Source organism: Equus asinus, chromosome 1 (genome assembly GCF_041296235.1).
Source record: "Equus asinus isolate D_3611 breed Donkey chromosome 1, EquAss-T2T_v2, whole genome shotgun sequence".
In the NCBI taxonomy this organism is placed as follows: domain Eukaryota; kingdom Metazoa; phylum Chordata; class Mammalia; order Perissodactyla; family Equidae; genus Equus; species Equus asinus.
In genome coordinates this window covers 197,295,288-197,315,980 of record NC_091790.1, presented here as the reverse complement: position 1 = coordinate 197,315,980, position 20,693 = coordinate 197,295,288, and the positions used below count along the sequence as shown (strand labels likewise).

The window sequence follows — 20,693 nt, the reverse complement described above, 5'->3', positions numbered from 1 at the left end:
CCGGGGGAGGGGCGGCAGCGCCGGGCCGCGCCGCGCCGGGGCGAAGGCGGCTCCCGCGTCTGGGCTGGGCAGTGCCGGCCGGCGGGCCAGCGGCCGGGCGGGAGAGAGGACAGCGGGGCTCCTCGTGGCTTCGGACGTCTCTGCAGGCCGCCTGGGTGTTTCTTCGCCCCTGGACTCACGTCTCCACCTGCGCCTGACCCGGGCCCATGCTGATCTGATCCACTGGCTGGTCTGTGGCTCTCAGTGTCTGAGTTTCTGAGATTCTGTTTGTCTGTACGTGCGTCTTCACCTTGGGGCCTCGCTGTTCATTTCTCTTCCCTGATGTCTCCCTGTCTCTCCCTATATGAGGAAGGGTGTATCCTGCTCCCTTTTTCTGTCTCCCTAGGAGGCCATCTCTTAGGGCCTAGGAATGTGCGTCTCTATGTTATCGGAGTTCATTTGAGGATGAGTATATATCTCAGGGTATGTGTTCCTTCTGGGGTCTTCCCAGGACCTGTGTGTGTTTGTATTTAAGTATCTAAGCCTCTGTGTCAGGCCTGTATGTTTTCTCCTGCCTGTATTTTTTTCTGATTCCTTCAGGAAAACCCTGTGTTCTGTTGGTTTCTGAAGTCAAGGCTGAGGGGGTCTATCTTTGTGCCTCTCCATAGACTTCAAAGAATACCAAAATATTCTATGGTGCAGGCACACACACACACACACACACACACCGTAAGAATCCCTCACCTAGGGGACAAAGATCCTTGATATGTTCATTTTAGTCAGCTCAGCCCCCAACGCCAGTCATGACTCCAGAGGTTTCCATGATGATGTAAGTCAGGTAGAATCTTAGTGGGCTTTCTCGCTGTTTTGTTCTTGGGGATACCATGATCTAGAAGCCCCAACAGCTGGTCACTTAGACCGTTTCCAGATTACTATGCCCTTTGGCTACTGCATTGGTCCTGGCTGATCACACCTACCAGGTTTTCGAAAGGGACTTTAGGATAGAATGTCATTAAGATAGAGTGGTTTCTTCTCCAGTAGAGTCCTGAAGCCTCTCTATGTTCAAAGAATCTGCTACTTTGGCCATATTACTTTGGCCAGAGGGGTTAAGCCCTAAACAGTTCAGCAGCCTTCAGGATTCTCTAAGCTGCCATGGAAGGTGTGGGAAGCAATGGACAAAACCAGGACTAGAGGTTCAGGTATGTAAGGGCAGGACTAGCATGTGTCATAAGCTCAGCAAGGGGCTAAGAATGGGAAAAGCAGTAAGTCAAAAAGTTTAAGCTAGAGCTGTCTATTTCTAAGCTGGGAGAGAGAACTCAGTCCAGGGTATGAAAGCCCTTGATTTTGTTGACTGGGGAAAAATTCACTACAGTTCAAATAGCAGATATTTATCTGGGAAATTAGAATTGCAATTCTGGAGATTCAGATTCAGGCAGAAACCCAAAATGTGCTCCAAGGAGGACAAAAGAGGCAATGGTTTATAAAGGCAAAAAGAGAGAAATCACATGGGTTGTTTTGCAAAATTTATGATTGGTGCTGGCAACAACTGTTCCGTCTTGGCTATATGCGATTGGTTGCTAAGGCCATCTCTAAGGCAGCAACAGAAAGTTCTTATCTATGGGAGCAAGCATATTTCTTGAAAGAAGGTCAGGATGACAACAGTGAAGCACAGTTCCGAAGTTACATTCCTTCTGGGTTGAGATGTGGAGTGCATACATAAGCCCCACTTCCTTAATGGCCTCCCAGCTCCATTTTAGAAGCCTTGACATATGTTACTCCATTTTGTGATCGCTGTCCACAGTTTCTAGTGGGTGAGCAAGGTTAGTAAACTTCTGATCCTTGGGCAGAACTTGCTGACCTCTGCTATGTTCCATAGTGCCTCCTGGGAATGGGCAATGTGGTCAGAGGTGCTGCAACTGCCTCCTGAACCAGCCTGCCTATTCTTTCTGCTCTGCTCTGGCTTCACTTGTTTCTCCTTGATTGCAGCTCTCTATCCCTTTGTTTTCTCTGAATGTCAGGTCTCATAGACTTGACCTCTTGTTCTGCCAACTCTGGCCTATCAGCATTTTTGTTTTTTTTTAAGTCACCATGCTTGATTCAGTGACCCCTGGGCTCTTGTCCAGCGTGTTAAGCATACAAGACTTGACCTGACTTTTCAACTAGTAGTGAGATGTAGGAAAGTTAAACTTACCACTTAGGGAGTTGGCTCTTCCCGTGGAGTGTCCCTGTCTGCAGGGTGTTTGCATATGGGGACCAATCTAGCACTCCAGGCTCCTCTTCCCTTCGCTTTGCAAACTGCGGTGTTCATTGTTTTCTTTTTTTCCATTTCTCGGTGCCTACTCTTAGTGTGTGGGCCTCTTAACCAGGCCTGTCATCCTATCCTGAGATTTTGAAATTTTATCTGGGCTTATATTTCCTCTATAAACTCCTAGAGAGGAGAGAGTGATACAGCGGAAAGAGGATGAGATTTAAATTCAGACATGGGTGGATTTGAATCCCACCTTCACCACTTACTTAATGCAAAAATTTGGCATATTAACCTTCCTTTGCTTCATTTGAATATTCCTATGCTTCGTTTTTTAATGTCTTAAGTGAGGATAATAATATTTAACAACACCTGCCTCACTGGGTTGTTGTGGTGATTCAATAAGGTAGTGTATAGACATCACCTTAGTCCCAGTGCAGAAGGTCATTGATACGGGTTGGTTTCCTTTCCTAACAGTGCCTAATAGTTGTGTATGTTGAATAAATAAGTTTACAATAACAAGGTGATAAGGGCTGGGAAAGGTAAACGGATTCAAAATAAAGTCATTTTAAAATAAGAGCTATATTAGATGGGGGAGGAAAAGAATAGGTTCTGGAACTTGGGGACATTTTAATTGGAGACAGTGCCCTTGACATGCAGGCATGGCAGGGGAAGGACAGAGAACTGTCCTGTGTAGTTCTAAGTATTGAGGCTAAAGGAATCACAGTGACCCTTTTTGGGTCAGGAACTCATCAGTTATCCTTAGGCTGTCACTGCTCTGATCAGATGTCCTCCTGGTGCCACCATCCCAGGTTACTGGCTGTGTGGTGTCCCACTTGGTTAACTGACTCTCACTGGACCCAGTGCTAGTTCTTGGAATATTCCTCTGGCCTGACTGTGCTTTTTTGCCTGATCCCATGACCGCTCTTTGAACCTTTTTGAACTGGTTTTGAACTCAGTTCTTTTCTTAACTTGGCTGACTGTGGTTTCTCCATCTTTCTTCTTTCAGTCCGCCATGCCTTGCCACTGTGGTTCTTAGCTGTCCTCTTCCATTCTGATGAAGGTATTTTTGTTTTCTCATCCTTGGTTTCCCTTTATTTCTTTTCTCAACCTTTGCACATTGGCACGAGTCTAAATTTAGTGCTCTTCAAGGTGTAAATACTAATTGCCTCATTCATTTTTTAAAATTCTTTTATTCAATATGCAGTTTTAGAAACCAGATATACAAAAACCAAGTCTCTGCCCCCAAGGAGTGTTCAATCTAATTGAGGAGAGAAACAGATAGTAAATCATGATAGCAGAGCCTGATAAGTGTTGAGGTCTACACAAAGTGTACTGAAAGCCTAAAGGAGAGAACACTGCTCTGGGAAGAAGAGAAGCCTGAATGGATAAGGCACTGCTTGAGTTGACTTGTAAAAGTTCTCTGTCACCTGGTGGAGAGGAGGATGGAGGAAAGGCCTACCGACAACAGAGACGGGATATGGAAAAACAGAAGCCTGAGCATATTCGGTTCAGGGAAAGGCACGTAGTGTGGGCTTAACATGAGATGTGGTGAAGAAATGGCAGAGAAGGAAAAGAAAAAAAATGGTAACTATGTAACCTGATGGGTATGTTAATTAGCTTGATTGTGGTGATCATTTTACAATGTATGCATATGTTGAAACATCAAGTTGTCCACTTTAAATATATACAATTCTTGGGGGCTGGCCTGGTGGTATAGTGGTTAAGTTTGTGCACTCCGCTTCAGTGGCCCAGGGCTCATGGGTTCGGATCCTATGTGCAGACCAATACACCACTCATCAAGCCATGCTGTGGCAGCATCCCACATATAAAATAGAGGAAGATTGGCACAGATGTTAGCTCGGGGACAATCTTCCTCAAGCAAAAAACGAGGATTGGTAACAGATGTTAGCTCAGGGCCAGTATTCCTCACCAAAAAACCACTACATATATATATATATATGCATGTACAATTCTTATTTGTCAATTATACCTCAGTAAAGCTGAATCTTTTAGAGGAGCCCCATCTCTGGAAGAATAAAGTCTAAACTCAGTAGCATGCGTGGCCTACAAGGCCTCTCATGATCTGGTTGCCTGACTCCACGCTCTCCCCAGGTCTCTGGAGGCTCATAGTTCTTGAAATTTCTCCTATGGGCATATTTTTAACTTGGATGCATTTATCATAGGAAAATATATATGCCTCTGCATCTTACCGAATTGAGCATCTCCGAAGTGTCTGGTAAATAATGTCTGAGGATGACCATGTCTTTCCACAGAAAGGTCACAGCTATGGTAGAGTGCCAGCAGTGGTAGAGAGACAGCAGGATCCTATCCTGTATCGCAGCAGCAATCCCTGGAAGGGCCATTATTCAGATTGTCTGGATTGTCTTGAGTGCTTGGTTTTGGGATGTTTCTAAAGTTCTGGGATGCGGGTGATCCCTGTTCGTCAAGAGACTAAAACCGATGACGTCCGTTTAGTGGCATTCTGGCTCTATTGCAGTCTCTCTCAAACCTGGCAAATTAGCAAAATCTCCTGGAAAGATTTTTTTTGTCTGTTTCCTATTGTCTGTTTGTTTGTTTTTAACCATCCCAGGTGATTATGATGAGAAGCTAGATTTGGGAACCCTGATATAAAAGTGGTTCTTTACCAGAGGTTTCTGTTATAATCACCTGATAAGTTTTATGAATTTGCCCTTGCCCAAAACCTATGGAGTTTCAATTCTGGAGGTGTGGGGTCAAGCAGAACTCATGTAAAATAGCTCCTTGCTGATTTGGATGCTTAATGATAATGGAGACACTCTGATCTACAGTGATTTTAAAACATCTTTTATTCTACCTTCCGTCAATAAAAAAAATTTCATCAAACATTCTCAGTATACGAGTGTTTTATCTATTTATAAACTATATACCTTTACTTCCTTATAATATGCAAAAGCAGACATTTTAAAATAATGAGATAAAAATAAATATAATGAAAAGTTCTTTTTCATCCCATTCCCCCAATGGATCCACTGACCTTTCCACTTTGCGAACCTCTGAAAGAAAGAATGGGGTTAGTGGTCCTTAACTGGACCTCAACTCTTATTTAGATTTTACAATCCCAGGTGGCTGTCTAAAAGCAGAATCACCTCCCCCTAACCCAACCAAGGCACTCTTAATTATTTAATTCACTCAGTCATTCAACATATATTTATTGTGTTCCCATTATGTGCAAGGCATTGAATAAGGGGTTGGGGATATAGTGGTACACATGGTCCTTGATTTCAAGGAACTTATGTTATACCAGCACATAGTCGTTAAACAAATGATTACTTAATAATTATGTTATTATAATTTTAATGGATGCTGAAAAGTATATATGTATGACCTAAGACAATGACCTCATCCAGAGAGTTAGAGAAATCAATAGTTTGGCAGTAATATTTCAGCTTAACTCTGAAGGATGAATAGAAATGAGCTGGCAAAGAGGACGGGGAAGAGGGTTCCAGGAGGAGGTAAAGTATTTGAAAACCCTGAGGCAGCAAGGTCACTGCCTCATTCCAGGAACTGAATGAAAGCTAGAGTGTTTCAGATCAGGAGGAGGGTGGAGGGACCCTGGCGCAGAGTGAAGCTGATGATGTGAGTAGAGACCAGAGATCTTGCAGGCCTAGGTGACCACATGAAGCATTTTGGTCTTTATCTTGAGGGCAAAGGAAGCCATTGAAGGATTTAAAGCAAGGAGGTGACAAGGCCAGATTTGCGTCTCAAAAAGATCACTTCAGACTGAAGCAAATTATCTCTAGTCTTTCCCTTCTTATCTTTTGATTGGACTTAGAAACCTCAGCTTTTACGTTACCCTCAATTTGCACTTTCTCTTTCCCTACTTTCTCCGAACTCTTACGTGTTTTTCAAGATCCAGTATTGAGGTCACTCCTTGGTGAAGCCTTCCCTTGTTCTGTATTTCAAACTTACATGACATTTAGAGCTAATCTCCATAATGGCACTTCCTAGGTTTTGTTATAAATCACCCGCTCAGTTTTTATTTGGGGAGGGCAGGTGCAGAGAGGTGACTTAGTTACAGTCTTCACTTCATGGCACACTGTCGTCTTTGGTTCCTTCGGTTTGTTCAGGGTTCCTCCTTTGTTTTGTTTATTTACTACTTTTTTATTATTAAAAAACTCTGTATTGTTTGTGTGCATGTATTTGTAATTTACACAAATGCCGTTGTGCCTCAATCTTATGTTTTTCACTTTTTCCAATCAGAATGAATTTTAAAGTCTGGTCATTTTTCCCTGTGAACTCTTATCCTTTCTATTTTTATTTTCCTTTTCTCCTGTTTTCTTCTTTCATCCACCTTTACTTTGTCTTATGTGTGAATATGTATGTGTGTATGTATGTTTATGAGCCATATTCTTTTTGGTATAAGATGAGAAATACACACACAAATACATACTGATACGTACATAAATGTTTATATCGGATCTTACACTGGTAGGAAGAAGGCATTAGGATCCCAAGAATTCCTTTGATGGGGCTTAAAGCCAAATATTTCTTTTATCACTTTTATACAAACATATTTTATTTTTTCTCCTATTTAGAAGCTGGAAAACATGCATTATGTCTTTGTGTGTGTGTGTGTGTTTTATCTTTTTAAGACTAAAATCTCATCATATTATTGAAAGAATGAGTCAAGTCCTTTTGTAATACCTGTCCTTCTATTGGACATAATAGAAGCAAAAACTGATAACAACATGCTGGTTATTTTGAACACAGAAATGATCTTAGTTCTTCCCTTCTTGGTCAAACACTGTCTTTCTCTTTTCCCAATAGAAAGTCATTGGCCTTATCCCTAATCTCAAATCCTTATTGTCTATTTCTGTAAGTGTCATGTTCCAGCTGTCAAAGTCCCCAGTGACTGTCTTTGGGTACAAGTGTCTCGCTTCCATCCTAATCCATATTATTTATCCCATTCTTCCGATTGCAGCCAGGCCTCCTTTAGCTGCACAGCAGGCTTCCTGTCCTACTCCTAATAGTGGGCCCAGAGTATCCTGCTCTTGTGTCACTGCTCCCTTAGGTTTCCACTTACCTGCCCTTACCTCCCTGTGGGAGTAGAGGTTGTGGTAACGAGAGAGGGAGTGACCAGCCATGCATCCCTTGTCACAGTTTTGATTGCCAAGGCACAGAGAGGCACAGAAGAAGACAGAAAAATAGAGGCAGAATGAAGATGAATAGACAGGGAGATGCTATTCACTTCATCAGAAATATCCTTCTATTTCCCTTATGATACAAATATTCCTGCCTCAATGGTTCCCTCAAGACAGGGTTATTGAGGACGTTAAAGTCATAAAGCAAAACATTAAAAGGAAAACAAAATTAGGAGGACAGTTCAGTCCTCTCCTTTTAGAGATGATCAAACAGCACCAGAGAGGTTGTGACTTAAAATGTCATACTCCTACCTCCTAGGTAGTGGCCAGCTGGGGTTAGCATCCTCCCATTCACTCAGGCTACCAGCCAGGGTTATTGAGCACTTGCTTTAGATTGTCTGCATTCCTGATATCATTACTATGCATAAATTCAAAGTAGGATGCTCATTATTGTGGGATATACAGAGGCATTATGACATGGACTCTGTTCCAAAAGAACTTGGAAAATTTAGATGGAAATAATAAAATAATATTCTAAAGCAACCTCTGGTAAGCCCAAAGAGAGGTAAAAATAATAATGCCAGGGAAATTCAAAGAAAAGTGTGACTAATGTGGGCCGGGGAGGTAAGGAAAGGCTCTGCTGAAGAGGTGAGTCTTGAACCTCTCTTGGGCAGAAAGTGTAGGTGGATGCGGGAGATACGTTTCCATGATTGTTGATGCTCTGTGCCACCCCGTAATACCCAGGTTCCATTCCTGACACACATAGGCCTGACAGTGGTAAGAGCGGCATTTTGGAAAAGGAGTGGGCTGAGAAATGAGCATGAAGTCTTGAGACATCAGCTCGGGTGTGTGTGGAGGTGGTGAAAGGCATGATTACCTGAAACAACCTTCATCTTTTGGGCCCAAATCAACCTCCACCAGAATGTTTTTGCACAGTATGCTGCTTTGACAGATTCACCAGAGCTCTCACAGATTTGGTCCCCAGTCAGACGTATATCTTGGATTTCTAGTTCCCGAAGGAAATGTGAGTTTTCTGCTTGGCAGAAGCAATAGCACCATCTTGTGGAAATGAATGCTTTCGATCACAGCCTTTTTGTTCTGAAAACATCAGTCGTCTTCAAGAAAATCAGTCGTATGCATTCTTGCCTCTAAATCATTCTTGGAATACACAATTTGTGAGTAACAAATGGTCTCTCGTATCGTCTAAATCTTTGATGGCTGAGTTAGCGGCTTGTTTTTTTAATTTTTAGAATAATCCCACACACATACAGGATCCAATATTCTCCTGTCTCAGACTTGTTTCTTTTAGGTGGTGTGTCCTCACATTTGGGTTTTAACCACGTCTGAAGGGATCTTGTAGTCTTTCAATTTAGCAGAGTAACTCTAAGTCCCCAATGAAAATAAAGGAAAATAAAGGAAGAAACACTGGCTGCCATGGCTCTTTTCTATCTCCTGCAGAGGAGTTGGGAAAAGGAGGTCCCTTAATCTTTAGGGAGCTAAGGCACCGTACTGGGGAGCTCAGAGAAGAATTCGTCACTGCCAGGAACTTATAGAATCATTTCCTACAAATTTTATTGGGTCCACTAAAAAACACTCTGTGGGAAAATGCTTCATTTAGAATCATAGATTCATTGAATCATTGAACAACTAATGAGACTTGTAAATGCTCTGCCCTCCAGTGGAGGGGAAGAAAGGCCCAGTCTTCTCAATCTTTCTTGCCCCTGGTTTGGTTTGCATCACGTGTGGAACCCATTTCCCTGGGAAGGTTTGGGACTTGAATAAGCTGCCCTCTGAACAGTCCCGGGCTTCATTAGAGTTCCAGGTTAGTATAAATTTTGCAATAGTCAAAAAATCTGTTTTAACTTTTTCAAAAATCATGTTTTGAAAAAGTGACACTTTAACGTGGTTCAGAATTTGAAAGTACAAAAGTGTAAATTTTTCCTTTCACACAAGTTCATGCCTCAGCTATCCACTTTGCTTTCCTGGACACTCCAGGATCACAAGTGATTTGTAAAATGCTTCCAAAAATATTCTGAGCTTATAGGAAATATATTACATCAGTGATAGCCCACAATATATTTTGAAACTTGCATTTTCTCCCTTAAAAATATAAATTGAAAGCTGTTTTATATTATCAGTACGTAAAGAACTTCCTCGTTTATTTTTCAACTGCACAATATTCTATTGAATGATATAGCATAACTTATTTAACCAGTCTCCTACTGAGGTAGTTTCCAATAGTTTGGCAGTACAAATAACGCTACAACGAATAACCTTTACAGCTGTTGCTTTGCACACCTGCCAGTCTCCCTGTAGGACATGTTCCTGGAAGTGGAATTGCTGGGTCGAGTGGTATGTGTGTTCATAATTGTGGAAGACACTGGCAAATCATTCTCCACGGAGGTCCTCTATACCAAGTAACAGCAATGTGTGACACCCCCCCCCCGCCCCCCGCTCTCATTAACTGTGTGTTTTTAGAAATTTTTAATCTTTGCCAATCTGATAGGTAAAATATGATATTTCAGTGTAGTACCGTTGCAGTTTTCACAGTTTTCTTGTATGAATTTGATCTTCTGAACTGAAATTTTTCAGGAGGCTGGGTCACCTAGAGAGTTCTCTTTCTCCAAAGCTACATTGGCAAATTTATTGATTTTTTTAAAATCTAGTTTTTTGAATAGGTAAAACCAGCTCGAATTTCTAGCAGCTTTCAAAGGTATTTGTTGACATTCCCCCTTCCCTGCTTGTCCACAGTGGTGGATTTCCTGTGATGCTAGCAAAGCTTCGGAGCCCCTACCAAGCACCCCTTCCAGAGCTCTGAACTAAATTTGTAGTCATAAATTCACATTCTTTTTCTTAAAGAAACTGCCCCAAATTTTATAAGCTTCAGGCCTGGTTATGCTCTTGCTTGTCACCATCATGCCAGTTTCCAGTCTCTCTCTTTAGTTTCTTATGTATCCCTCCAGAATTATTTATGCACATGTGAGCACATACAGATATAGATTATCCACTGGTCTTCCTATCACTCTTGCTTTTCTCATTGTATCTTGGAGACTTTTCTGTATAAGATATGGAGAACGTCCATATTGTTTTTTGTTGATAGTTGCATGGCATTCCGTTGCTTGGAGGTACTGCTCTTTACTTAATCAGCTCCCTATTGGCAGAACTTAGTGTGTATTTGTTTTGTTTCACTTTTGCCATTTTCTTAAGTCTCCAGGTTTCAGAGACTTAAATGGTGGCTAAAAATCTAGTGTGGCCACAGGTTTTAGAAGAGGTAAGAATTAAGGTAGGTGAACTTGGCAGGGGAAGTCCCAGCCTCCCTTTCTCCCCTCCCTCTTTAGGTATCTAGGACTCTAACTCTTATCGAAACAAAACAGGTCCCCTACTACCTGCTGCTTGCAACCTAGCACGGATGTACACATCTGTGTGGTAAGTTTGTCTATGATTGTGAAACAAAAGATTGTCATGCTGAAGAAATTCTGAGTATCTGAAGGCAGGAGGGAGAGATCATTGTAAGCCTAGGGTGCCTCTAAAATCATACTGCATGGGTGTTGGCTTCACAAAAGGGCCAATAACCCATGAGGTCATGTAACTCTATCAGTAGCATTGCTACAGCCCACACAAGGATGCCCACTGCACACATACTAGCAATTTGTTCTTCATTGTCTGATGGAGAAGGATCCAACAGCCCAGGCATGGAGTGTGGGATGTCTTCTGCATGCCAGAGGATTCAAGATTCAATCATTTAGTATTTTGACTCTTTAACAACTTCAGGCATCACTTCCTTTCTGCTTTTCCAGTTCAGTGCAAACACCATAGGAATATCATTTTGGATAGCAGCTGGAAATCAGCCTTTCCATTCTCCTCACCCTCCTGAAGTATCAGCTGTCCAAACTCCTATGACAACCTACTTTCTGGGAGGAAAGGACCACATACCTGTCTAATTTGGTTCCCCCAGCTCTAAAGGTTTGCCCAGTTATACTTTTGTTCAGATGCTCTCCTTTGGCTCTTCCCTCATATCCTTCCTAGAACTGAACTGTAGTGGGCTTTAGTTAGAGACAGCACATTTCAAGTCCTCTGTCTCTTTTACGAGGGGTCAGGTAACTAATGCACAGAGAAAGTAGGAGAGGAGAAAAGAAAGAAGGTGAGAGCAGAGAATTAATGAATCTCTATGCTGCAGAACTAAGAGTAATGTTTGGTACTTCTTTTCACCTTAAAAAGAGTTGACATGTATATTACCTTTTTTGAAGCTCACAATATCCCCTTGGAACAGCTAGGGTGAGTGGTGTCTTCTCACCATTTTATAGGTGGGGAAGCAAAGCAAGGATACAACTAATCATGGATATCTGAACTCAGATCTACAGGATTCCCCACTATCTAGATATTTGATGGTTCAGGGCTGACATCAACTGGGTCCCTCAGGAAGTGATCTGGTAAGCAGCAGCAGTTCAGAATATCTCTACTACAGCGTGGCCTAGGGGATTTGTCTTGAAGCTTTATTTGGATTGTATTTCACATAAAATTGGAAAAGATCTATTATGTGTATCAATGAGGGTGCTGCTGATGGAGATCTGGGGAGGAGGCTCAAGTCTCTTCACCTCTTAGTACTACCGCTTCTCTGGAGTTTTACTGTTGTCCTGAAAAGCCAAAGAACTAGAAACTCAGAGCCTTTGATTACTTGTGGCAGAGACTGCTGGATGTTTACCCACACTGTTTCCTCTTATTCCTGGGTACATATAGAGACCACATTTCCCAGACTTCCTTGCATTTTTGTATGACCACGTGACCAAGTTTTAGCCAGTGGGATGTGAGCAGAAGTGGCAAGTCCACTTTTAGGCCAGGTCCACTAAGCCTCCATTCTTTTTCTCCTTCTAGTACACATGACAACCTTGGGGACCACGTGGAGAAGATGACAGATCCACAAGGTATAAGGATCCTTTCCGACTCACCAATTGACGGCCAGCTGCTTGCTAGTCAGGAACGCCTGCTCTGAACAAGAAGAGAAATTTTTATTATGTTAAAGAAAATACCGGGGCCGGTTCCATGGCTGAGTGGTTAAGTTCGCATGCTCCGCTGCAGCGGCCCAGGGTTTGGATCCTGGGCACGGACATGGCACCGCTCGTGAGGCCACATGGAGGCGGTGTCCCACATCCCACAACTAGAAGGACCTGCAACTAAGATATACAACTGTGTACAGGGGAGATTTGGGGTGATAAAGCAGAAAAAAAAAAAAAAGGAAGATTGGCAACAGTTGTTAGCCCAGGTGCCAATCTTTAAAAAAAAAAAGAAAATACCTTAGTACAATTTAAAACAGTCTAAGAAAATCCGAAATATCAATCATTGTTTATTTCGTCCTGGTTTTAACTGTAGTGTGTGAGCATATGTGTGCTGACATGTATTTGAGAACCAGAGGATCAAGAAGAGATCAGAATAAAGTAACCTGAATGAACTGTTTCTTCTCCTTTTTTTAAGTTACAATCCTAACCCTTGTTTACTTTAAAATTTTCTAATAATGCAGTATTTTCCATAGTACACTTTCCATTTTGAGAGTCATCTTCTTTAACCCTTTAATGTTTATCATTTTGAATATGTTCCTGTACCTTAATATATGTCATTATACACACATACACACCGCCCTCCCTTAGGAGGATCTTCTCTTAGGAGAATCTTCCTTGCGCATTATAGAGAGAAAACTTGTTTATTTTAATAGTTGCATAATATTCCATATTGTAGATTTATATTGTTTTATTTAACAGTCTCACTATTGAAAATATTAGCTTATTTGTAACATTTTGCTATTACAAATATTGCTCAAATTTAAAATATGTTTATATGTATATATTTTGCATGTATATATGTGAATATTTCTGCAGGCTATGCTCCTAGAATTGGAATTGCTGCATCAAAGGTGTGCAGATTTTTATTTTTAAAGATATATTACCAAATAATCACCCAATCAACTTATATTTCCACCAAGACTATGGGGAAATATCCATTTGCCCACATGCTCAGCAATACTAGAAAGTATGTTGTCCATCTAGTGGGCAAAAAGTGGTGTCTCATGCTTTAAAGTTGATTTCTCTAATTGCTAGAGAGGCTGTATGTCTCTCATCATATTTGTTAGTGGTTTTCACCTGTTCTACTGTGTGTGGTTCATTTATCTCTCTTATATTTAGATAATTTTTGCCCAATTAAAGAACTGACGTATATTACTATTTTGTTTGTTGCACATATATATTGAAAACTCTGTTGGCTATATTTTTATCTTTTTCTTAAAATGGATTTTCAGAATATTTGGGTTGATTTTCTTGAGCCTCACTTAACTATAAACAGAAAAGATTCCCTAAGTCCAGGCTACAGGGACTCAATATGCTAAGTGGTCATGGGTGTGATCCTCAGGGTCAGGCCCACCTGGATGAGAGCCCAGGTGGTGTCACACACTTACTTATAACTACAGGAAAGTGCTTACCATCTCTGTGCCTCTGTTTCCTTTTCTAAAAAAAATGAGGTAATAAAAATACTAAACTCATAAAATTGTTAGGAGGTTTAGACAAGATAATAATGCATGTATCTTAGCACAATGCCTGACAATAAGCATTCAATAAATACTAGATATTAAAATTATTACTTATATCGTGGGCAATAGAGATACAGAATTAGACATTTAAGTTTTATTCCAGATTCTAGAACCTTTCCCAATGAGAGTTACTGGTAATAAGATCAAAGAAGGCTAGCAAAACTCCTTTTTCTTAGAGTGGGCATTTCACCTTATGTTTCAGCTAGCCTTGTGCAATTCTTATTTCCTGGAGCACTGAAATATTCAACTCAGTTACTAATCCAGCACTTACTCTTGAGTTCCTACTATGTTTGAAGCCAAAGATATTCAATTATCTTTGAGTCCATTTCATTTTTCCTGCATGGAAATTTTTCTTTATTCCTTTGAAAAAGTGATAATCCAAATTCCAATGAAATATCAGGAAATCAACAGAGAGACAGAAAATTAGAAAATAAGAAAGAGGGGCCGGCCCCGTGGCCGAGTGGTTAAGTTCGCGGGCTCCACTTCAGTGGCCCAGGGTTTGCTAGTTCAGATCCTAGGCCCGGGCATGGCACCGCTCGTCAGGCCACGTTGAGGCTGCGTCCCACATGCCACAACTAGAAGGACCCACAGCTAACATACCCAACTATGTGCTGGGGGGATTTGGGGAGAAAAAGCAGAAAAGGAAAAAAAAAAAGATTGGCAACAGTTGTCAGCTCAGGTGCCAATCTTTAAAAAGAAAGAAAGAAAGAACTTTAAAGATTGTCTAGTTCAACTTTTCATTTTATAAATGAGGAAACTGAAGGCCAGAGGAGGTAAGCAACTTTTCCAAGGTTACACAGTGAGTTAGTGGGGCGATCAAGATAAGAACCCAGACATCCCAACTCTGAGCCAGCACTCTGTTGACTAAATCATACTATGCTCAAGGATCTACATCTTCTTTTGGCCTGACATGACTTCAAAAATTAAAAATAGAGAAACATAGGTTAAAAACCATATCAAAACGAGCCAATGCTATTTAAAGTTTGTCGAGAAAGCAAGGAGTCTAAGACACTTCCCTTCCCTGCAGGTTAGGAAAGCATAGTTGTGTTTTTGCCCAGTGGGAGGGCATTCCAACTCTTCTTTCATTTTTGTCTCCTCTCAACAATCCATATTTAACACTGATACTCTATACTCACAGCAAACAGTGAACGACAATGCTACAGGTCGGTGGTTGGCAATCCATGGTCCACATGCCAAAGGTGCTGCAGGTGCCAATTTCAGGAGGCAAGTGGACCAGCTGCCATGCAGAGATCCTTATCCCCATCCTTATCATTTCCAGTAGTTACTGCCCATAATTGTCTCCACCCTCTTGCCAGAGTTTTCAAGGGCAACACCCTGACATTCCATCTCATTTGTCATCAGCACCATCCTGGCTTTCCAGAATCACAGGCTCAGCAATTTGGCACCCTCCTTTGAGAAGCCAATGACCACTGCTCCCTATGGTAATGAATAAACATTCCCAGCATTTTTTATATTAAGTGCTATATTTCTACCCTAATTTGTTTCCTTTCTTTCTGTGATCATAGAGCGATAGCATATTCTTGCCTGTTAATATCCATCACATAAGAATATACTGAAAGCAAGAATTGGATAAATCTTATGGGCAATAAGATATCTCACTTAAAGGGATGAAGGGTAACACATCACCAGGCTCATGAATTTTGGGTAGAAATTTGGACACAATGACTATTCATTTGTTCATTCAATTAAAGTTTATTGAGTGAACACTGTGAAGAGTCCTGATGCCAGCCGTTCAGGTTGTGAGTATCAGTAGATCCTCTCTGAAGAGTGGTTCATAGTTAATTTAAAGCCAGGCTACCTGGTCCTAAATTATGTTTCTACCAGTGAATAATTTTGTGGCCTTGGGTAAATTGATTAACTTCTCTAAATTTCATTTTCCTCATCATTATGTAAGGATAGTAATAATACCCACTCTATAGATTCAAAATGAAGATTATATTAAAATATTTTATATAGTGTCTACCACATAGTAAGTGCTCAATAATTATCAACTACAATTAAATTTCTGCTATACTATAATCCACAATTAGGGGGATTTAAAGAAGGTTAGAAATCAGAAGATAGCTCAAAACTGAAAATTTGGAAATGAGGCAAACAGATAATTAAAGTGCCCTTTATTTATTTACCAAGTGTTTTGTGAGTGCTCACTACTTGTTAGGAATTTAAGGTGTTGGGAATGAAGAGATGAACCCATTCTTGTGCTTCCACTTATGGAGAGATGAAACATATTTGAGAAATGTAGCTTAGATCCCAAGTGTCAGATTATAAAATGTTGGAGATCAAAACAAGATGTGAATTCCTTTGCCCTAGGGAAAGTCCCCCCATGTTTTCTTAGTGGATGGGCTAGGAACAGGTCCAAAGGGAGAGAGGTTCCCCTTGGGGCCTTTGCCAGCTGCCTCACAAAGGGGTCACTGAGTCTGGGCTGCAGCTCGGACTCCTGGTAAGCCTGTTCCCTCCAAGTCTGAGTGGCCTCCTGAGCTGCTAGAGGGAGCACGCAGAAGCCATGAGGGTAAAGGTTTGGTGACCTGTCAGCCCCAATGATCTTCCTGACTAATAGATGGCCTTGGTACGAGACTCAAAGTTTAGGAACTCTGACAGTGTTAACATAATTTCTGACCTAATTTTAACAGTAATAGTAATATCTTAGTTTGCTCGGCACTTGAAGTCTTCAAAATGTGTCCATTTGTATCTCCCTTGTTTTAGCCATCCTGTGGGCAGCCTAAGCCCCTCTCATTATGCAAAATGTATGGATGAGGGACTGAGGCTCAGGCAGGGTAAGGGACTTCCCTGGAAAGAGGACAGCTAGCAAATGGTCACCCTGGAATGAGAACCCATGTCACTAGCTACAAATCGCATGCGGTTAAGTCCTGGGCAGCATCTTGGGCTTCCTAGATGCCTAGGTCATCCCTAGCAGAGCACTGCACACAGAGTCAGGGGTCCACACAGGCGGCTCCCTGGACATGATTTCTGTACCTCATGCTCTCCTGCTGCTCTGCCCTGTACCACGGAGCTTTTCTCCCTTGAGACCAACCCCCAGAATTACAGCTCTTCACCCTTTTTTTCTGCATGCCACCAAATGTTGCCATGCAGCATACAACATCTGTCATAAAACTAAACATCGTTTAAAGACTGTGTTAGGAAATATTGTAATTACAGATTATATCCAGTTTGGATAAACTACAAGAACCTTTCTAATGCTCTTCAATTGATGAACCATCAATTGCCAACTTCTTTCTTCCATTGGTTTCTGTTCCACTGTCCTGCCAGTGGAGAGGCTCCTCCTCCATCCCTGAGCCTTGATGTCGCAGACCTTTCTTGCCCCCTCAGCCTCCTTTCCATACCAGTATAAAGCCAAGCTGCATTCTTAGCAAATGTGAGTACTTTTTCTATCTGGAGCCCAATGCCTATCTTTGGCTAGAGGTGAAAGTCTCTTACTCTCTCCTCCTCCTCTTTCTTCTCCATCTTCTTCTGGAACATCATAATCTCTTTGATTTTTCTATAGTGGTTATGATCCTGGGTTTGGCAATCAGATTGCTTATATTTGATCCTAGACTAGGCAACTATTAGCTATGAGGCTTTGGTTAGGTTACTTTATCTCTTTGTGCCTCTGTTTTCTCACCTAAAAAGTAGTTAATAACAGTCTCTATCTCATGGGGTTATTATAGGGATTGGAAAAGGTAACTCTTGTAAGGTGCTTAGAACAGTGTCTCACCATAGTAAGCACTCGATAAATATGTGTGGGCACATGTACATGTGTGCACACGAACATGGTGTGTGTGAAACCAGCGATGCTTAGTTCTGAATCTTCCCACCATGCTCAATTCCAAACTAAACCTCTGATCTCAATAAAAACAGCCTCCATTCTCACCCTCTCTGTGCTCAGTGCTCCTCTAAAGCTCTAAACCTCCCTTGTGACCGTGCCCATAGGATTCACTGACCAGGACAAGAAACCTTCTGTAAGTAATCTCTGTCTCTCCTGCCTCGTCATGGCACATATTAGACTAAGAAGAAACCCACGTTCACCTAACATACCTGTGTCGGGACAGGTTAGTCTTATTCCTAACTGGATAACATTGATAATGATACACTGCATTGTTGTGTTAAGTAGAGAAGCCTTGGGAGTCAGATGGTTGGGGTATGAATCTAGTGTTTTTCATTTGTTAGTGTTTGCATCTATAAAATAGGATGATAATGGGAAATGGATTTGTTATGATGAAAAAATGAGGTGGTTTCTGTAAAGTATCAATGTGTAGTGGATGACACAGAATAAGTACTTAACAGTAATGTTACCTAGTATTGTTATTAAAACTCCTTTTTTATTCCATTCTGTTGACTCTGCTTGGGTTTCCCCATCCGTACCCTGCAGTTGAGAGTTGGGTTGTAGCACTTGCTAACTCCCGCTAAGTGAGGAGTGTTTATTCAGAGAGAATCACAGATACTCTTCTTGAGAAGGGGAGAAGACTTTAGAAACAAGTGGCCATCAAAAGCCCAGAGCAGATTGGAAAGTGGATTTTGTTGGATAATTCCCCGGGAGGCCAGTTGAACATGTGTGGACTCACTTTCTTCCCACAGAAATTGTAAGACAGATGACAGGATTTAATCGGTAATATCAATTTTACCCAAAGCTTAAGGGGGCATTTAGGTAAATTTACTGTTTGTAAGAGTAAGTACAATTGAGGGGAAACATCCAAATGTGGGGTGAAAACGGACAAAGGTATCGATGGGTTCTGGGTCTCTGCTTGTGGCTGCACTACTTAAAAAAATTGTCAGCAATGTGGCTACATCTGGTAACACCTGCTGTTCTGCTGTTACTGAGCAGCCCTGATGAAGTCAGAGATTCAGTGGCTCTTTTAACCTTCTGGGACCCATGGCAGTGGATGAAATGACTTTTTTCCTAGATATTCTCAGCTCACGAAGCAGTTAAATGAAAAGAATAAATATTTGATAGAATTAAATATAATGAATACAGCAAAACCTAAATACTTTCTGGGAAGGAAAAGGGAGTGCTTTACAGTCTCTTGGATCATTCAGTCTCAGATATAAAGAAAGTAACGAGCTTAGGTGTATTCAGTACCCAACGCTCTAGTGGGCTACCGAGGCTGGTGATTCAAATGTCACTCCAATTGGAAATGACTTTCCTTGCACACTGCTCTCCTCAGGGCACCCTTGACCTCTGAGTTCCTCAGGCTGTAGATCAGCAGGTTCAGCATAGGGTTGAAAAGACTGTAAAACAGAAAAAGGATCTTCTGCTGCTCCTCAGGATGGCGGGATTTGGGGGCCATGTACATGATGATGGCACTGCCGAAGAAGAGTCCAACCACACAGAGGTGGGAGGAGCAGGTGGAGAAGCCCTTTCTGCGGCCCTCCCCTGACTGGATCCTGAGGATGGCAAACAGGATGCGCATTAGGACACCAGCACCAAGCAGACGGGCTTCACCAAAACTAACACAGAAGCAACAAAGATGACAACTTTGTTGAGCCTAGTGTCAGCACAGGCCAGCTTGACGACAGACAGGATTTCACAGAAGTGGTTGATTTCATGAGGCCCACAGAAGGGCAGCCTCAGGATGAGGCTCACATGGACCAGGGCCAGGAGGGAGCTATATGCCCAGGAAGTCACCACGAGGGTAATACAGACTTTCCAGCTCACGATGATGGAATATTGGAGGGGGTGGCAGATGGCCACATACCGATCATAGCCATCACCACCAGGAGAAGACATTCAGTGACAGTAAATATCAAAGAGAAAGGTCTGTGTTATGCAGCCAGCAAAAGAGATGGGCTTGGCTGGATTCAGGAGGTTCACCAGCATCTGGGGCACCGTGTTGCAGGCATAGGCTATGTCGACGATGGCCAGGTGTGAGAGGAAAAAGTACATGGGGGTGTGCAGTCTGGAGTCCAGTGAGATGAGCCCCAGGATGATCCCGTTACCCAGCAGGGTTAAGGTGTAGAACAGGGAGAAGAGCCCGAAGAGAAGCATCTGAATCCTTGGACCAAGGCGAAATCCCAGTAGGATGAACTCTGCGACCATTGTCTGATTTTCCCCCATTTCACTATGAAAAAGATAAAAGGGATATTTTAGGACAAAATTGTTGAAAACATCCAGATATTATTTTAAATTTAGTCATTTTTAAAAGATAAACTTTTAAAATTAATGATCTAGTTACGTATCAATCACCTAATCTGACACCCAATTTTACAGAAGGGAATTGTGTCACCAACAGTAGATTACCTAGAGCCATTGACACTTGTGATGGGAAGAAAGAATGTGAAACCAAAAGAGGAAATAATCATGAAATAGAGATCATCCTGGAACTGTACGTGTCAAAATTACTGAAAGAATTTCTGGAGTGTGGAAGCAAGCAGTAAGGGAGACCTCCAAATACGAGAATCAGAGAAGTCCTAGAAAAGTGATGTAATTCCAGTTTCTCAATAAAAATATCAACTGTGCTGCTTTCAGCAACTGAAATCAACCTTTGCTCTCTAGAGCAGCGTCTGTGACAACAGGAGGAGCAAAAAGATAAAAAGCAATTTTATAACAACTCAGTTGTTTAGAATGATGAGAAAGAATCAATGGATGGGCTGCTCATGGGCTCTAATGACTATCTTCATTTTACAGTGGATGCTGAATACAAACCGACAATTAGCCATTTTGCAATTAATCTATCGATTCATTCACGGTTACTGATTCACAAAAAAATTCGTTTGAATAACAACCCAAACAATTTGTAGAAATTGGATTTTTTGGGGC

General features: G+C 41.7%; 1 long non-coding RNA gene and 1 pseudogene across 1 annotated transcript; one reads left to right on the top strand and one right to left on the bottom strand.

The window, feature by feature from the left end:
* The first annotated feature begins 16 nt into the window (after positions 1 to 16).
* On the top strand, positions 17 to 12,793 carry LOC106842077 (uncharacterized). Its single transcript, XR_001400818.3, has 2 exons — positions 17 to 229; positions 12,220 to 12,793. It is a non-coding gene; the product is annotated as an uncharacterized lncRNA (long non-coding RNA).
* Positions 9,824 to 19,991, bottom strand: LOC106842070 (olfactory receptor 2A1/2A42-like; annotated as a pseudogene).
* Positions 19,992 to 20,693: the final 702 nt, after the last annotated feature.